Genomic DNA, 4,631 nt, shown 5'->3' with positions numbered 1-4,631 from the left:
TCGTATTTGCGGTGAAGTTCATCAAGGGTCTCGTGAGCCGGTTTGGGGTCCCTAATCGCATCATCACCGACAACGGATCACAGTTCACTAGCAATCTTTTCAAGGCATACTGTGCTAACCTTAGAACGCAGATCTGCTATGCTTCAGTGGCACACCCCGGGAGCAATGGTCAAGCCGAACGTGCCAATGCGGAGGGCCTCGGAGGCCTCAAGACCAGGACCTTCAAGAAGAAGCTTGAGGCCTGCGGCAAGGGCTGGCATGATGAGCTCCAGTCTGTGCTATGGTCCATCCGCACCACCGCCACCGAGCCAACAGGCGAGACCCCGTTCTTCCTCGTCTACGGAGCAGAAGCGGTTCTCCCTCACAAGGTCAAGCATCGCTCCACGCGGGTCCTGGCGTTTGATGAGACACAGCAGGACACCATGCGGGGGATGGACGTTGTGCTGGGGGAGGAACGCTGCCATGAAGCCTCGCTCCGAGTGGAAAGGTACCAGCATGCGCTGCGATGGTACCATTGTCGCAACGTCTGCTCTAGGACGCTCGAGGTGGGCGATCTCGTCCTGAGGCAGGTGCTCTCCAGGGAAGGGCTGCACAAGCTCTCGCCCAAGTGGGAGGGCCCGTTTAGGATCGCCCGTGTCTCCAGGCCTGGCGCTGCGTGCCTGGAGACATAGGACGGGATCCCCATCCAGAACGCCTGGAACATCCAGCACCTCCGGAAGTTCTACCCATGAAGCAAGGCCCAGCGCCTGTGAAGCAAGGCCCCGTGCCTGTGAAGGTATCCGCTCGTGACACTCTCACGTAATAATGAGTGGGACTGTGCATGCTTCGGAGTCTCAGGAGTGCTGCCCTCGGGCCTCGGGGGCTCCCTCCCACGTCCTAGTGGCAGCACTTAGCTCCGTGCTGGTGAGAAGACTAGACTAGGTGCCGGACGCGACTTTTCATTTGCTTTCCGTAGTTGGCTTGCCCCTCTTTACTGAAAATTTGCTTTCTGGTGTTCCTTGTCGGCTTGGTTCCATCGCCTTTTGCCTCCGTTTCTGCCTTCGGTTCCTTGTTTTGACCCGTGCTCTCCCTCGCATGTCTCGGGAGGGGCTGGACAGGTGCCCTCGTTAGCGTTTTTTCTGTTCTTCATGAGGCACCCTTGCCTGAGCTTGCAAGCTGGCGCACCTCTCTCAATCCGTGCCCCTCGAGTACCGCGATGTGAAGTGTTGGGTCGTGGCCGGCTGCGCTTGCGACCAGGGTTCGGAATAATAAGAGTTTCCTAACAAATTATTGCAGTTCCTAGATGCCTCCCAAGCAAAGGAGGCCTCGCTAGGCACTGGGAAATGCACGCCTCATGAGGCGGAAACTATTTCAAACACGATGCAGGAATGATAAACATAACATAGTGACTTGGAAATCATAGTTCATTACATGCCCCTACAGGGCCCATACTTGTTCCTTCTTAAATGCAGGAAGGAAAGAACAAAACAAAAGTGGTGCGTGCCCCCGTAGAAGTTCATGATGATGGGTCCGTGGCGCTCTCCTGGGCTCAGCCAGACCCCTACTCGCTCTTCATTGGAGCACGGCGACGAGACGACCCGCTGCCACCCTCGAAGCGGGCACGGCGGCGTGGCGGCTGGTCATAGCTGCCGCTGCTGGAGCTGTCGCCGGATGAGGAGCTGTCGTAGCTGGACGAGCCGCAGCCAGCGCCGAGGACGAGGCCACCTTCATCCTCGTCACGACCGTCGCCAAGGCCGAGCACCTCGACGCCGTCGTTGTCCTCGGGGCAACACCCAACGTGGCGACCATCTTCCCCAAATACCCTCACGTAGAGGGTCGCGTTGCCGTCGTACTTGAAATGGAGGGCACACCGCCAGCGCAAGCCGCGTGCGCGGGCAAACGTCTGGCAGCTGCGGGCCAAGGCTGTGTTGCCCGCGACGGAGACTTCCACTGCGACCCATGAAGCCTCGCTGCAGCAGCCGGACGCCTGCAGCTAGAGACCACCTGGGCCTGCGGCCGGCAATTCACCGACAAAGAACCGCGGGTGCTGAAGCCAGGTGCCAGCCGGGTTCTCCAAGCACACGACGAACTCTAGCATCACCTCCGCCGAATGGAAGCGTGGACGAGGAGGCTGCGCAACCATGGCGCGCCTCACTTCATCGACGGGACTGCCACGGCCTGGGTGACTCCCACCGTGCGAGGAGGCGCCGCCGCAGCCGCAAGGGGCCACGGTGGGGGTCGCAGTGTGCTTGCGCGGGCGGCCACGCCCACTCTTGGGTGGCGGTGAGCCGGGCCCCTCCTGGCGGGCCTTGCCCTTTTCCGCAGCTGAGAACCTCTTTCGCCGGCCCCTCCTAGTGGGCCTTCCCCTTCTCTGCGGCCGAGAACCTCCATATCGGTGCCATGGTTGTTGCTCCTAGTGATGGAGCAAGGAAGAAGAAGAAGCAGGAGGAGCAAAGGAAGAGATGGGTGACGGGGGCTCCGCTCCCCCCTTCCCATGTATAGCCAAGAGGAGGCCAACCGCCGGCCTCCACGATCTAAGGTAATAATGACCTTCTTTCTGCATGCAGCAAGGACTCGTCAAGTCGGGCAGTTGCCGAGGCAGCATGGGGAAGTGGAGACGCCCATGTTCCATCAATTGCCACGCGTCAACCGAGGCTGCAGGCTGTTGGGGCCCGCGGCGCTCCGTGCTTGCCCCTTGGCTTCGCCTCGAAGCCAAGTCTGAGCGCGCCTTGGGCCCGGGGGCTATTCTAGATGTCCTGGGAACGAGGGTCCCCAGACTTGCCTGCCTGCGGCCCACGGCGTGGCTCCGTCAGCGGCCCCGTACGGCCCATCTTCACCAGCAAACACTCAAGAACCTCATGAGGGGCCGAGCCTCACGAGGCGGACGACACAAGACCTCCTCGGGGGCGGCCTCACCAGGCTGGCTCGCGAGGAGCGGAGAGATCAAGGCAAGGGGCACCTCGCGAGGTTCCTGTGACGCAAGCCATGACGACCAAGGCCAGGCGGGCACCAGGCGGGCGCCAGCGAGCGCAGTGTCCTCGTTTCCTCTTTGGTGCTAAAGAGGCAAGCACAGGCGAGGAGTCCCGAGGCATCAGGAAAAGGTTTCCATATCTGTGCAACGAGACCAATACCGGCTGAACGGCAGGACGGAGGTCACCGTGGAGCCCAGGACGGCGTCACCACCAGAGTCTTTGGCAGGCGAAGACCATCTTTTGTCAGGATAGCTTGTACTAGCTTTCCCCCTTCAAATTGGCCATTGTGGGATCCCTTCCCGCCTAATACTTGGGAAGAGGACCCGTGCCTCTATATATAGGGCTAGCCTCCACTGTAGAGAGGGAGATCGAATCTTGGACTGGATCCATTCCACCAAGGCCACACACAAACTCACCAAGCACAAGAGCACCTCTCCTCAGGAGGCTGTTCTTCCCTTGTAACTGTTCATCCGTAGCCCAATAGTCAATTCACCACACCTCGCTGGAGTAGGGTATTACACCACATCGGTGCCCCGAACCAGTATAAATCTTGTGTCCCTTTGGTCTGCGAGTTCGACGCGCTGAGCCTTGAGATCGCGGTGAGGGCGTGAGCTAGAGGGAAGAGAGATCTTCATGCGAACCCCGGTGTTTGAACCTCAAGTGTTTTGCCGGAACCTGAAATCCGACACTGTCCCACAAAGAATTTTGGATGCAATGGTCTGCTAGAGCCAACCGTGTGTGATTGACGCAACAAGCAAAATGGAAGTCATTGCACATGGTTCCAATTTTTGGAACCGTGTGTGATTGACGTACCACCTCCGTCCTAGTTTATTGGTCCCCTTTGTAATTTTTAGCAATTTTTGACCAAATATTTAACTAAGATATGTTTATGCATGTCACCAAAAATTATATCATTGAACACTATGCTCAAATACACGTCCGATGATATAATTTTTGCTGACCTGCACTAACATTTTGTCTGTTAAACCTTTGGTCAAAATTTAACACAAATTACAAATGGGACCAATAAACCAAGACAGAGGTAGATTCCGTCAACTATACTGATTGCATCCATATCCCACGATTAGACATAAGTAAACATAGATTAAACATACTCAGACATAGATAATAAGCTTACACGTACACAAGCATAGTTCAACCATAAGAACATAGTTCAACCATCATTAAGCATATACTCAAGTGTAAATAGTTCGATCCCACATCTAATCTCACATGCCGGCACGATCCTGAAGCTTCTCAGGGTACTCGGCGTACGCGCCGTGCGCCACCCTGTGAGAATACTTCTGCTTGAAGGAGCCAACGGCCCGTCCTCTTGCATGCGCCAGAACACTTAGATATACATCATGAATATTGTGGTTGCAAAACGGGCATCGGTAACCGCCGTTCTAGGTCGTAATACGCCTGTTATGCATTCCCACATAAAGCTCCCTCAGGATTTGCCTCTCGTACCTCCTCTGGACATCATCATCCTCGCTGTCCACATCGTCAGACATCACCTATACAAATAGTAAAATGAATTTGGCATAAAATCAATGATTACATACTATGAAGTAGGATTAGGAATTTATGGCTATTTATTTATACATATTCAGAGATTATGGTTTGATTTTTAAGCACAGTCGTCTATGTACAGACCAATCTTGTAGAAAATAATGGCAC

Source organism: Triticum urartu, chromosome 5A, assembly GCF_056163025.1.
Source record: "Triticum urartu cultivar PI428250 chromosome 5A, HENAU_Tu73, whole genome shotgun sequence".
Classification (NCBI taxonomy): Eukaryota; Viridiplantae; Streptophyta; class Magnoliopsida; order Poales; family Poaceae; genus Triticum; species Triticum urartu.
Note: the sequence above shows the minus strand (reverse complement) of the source record.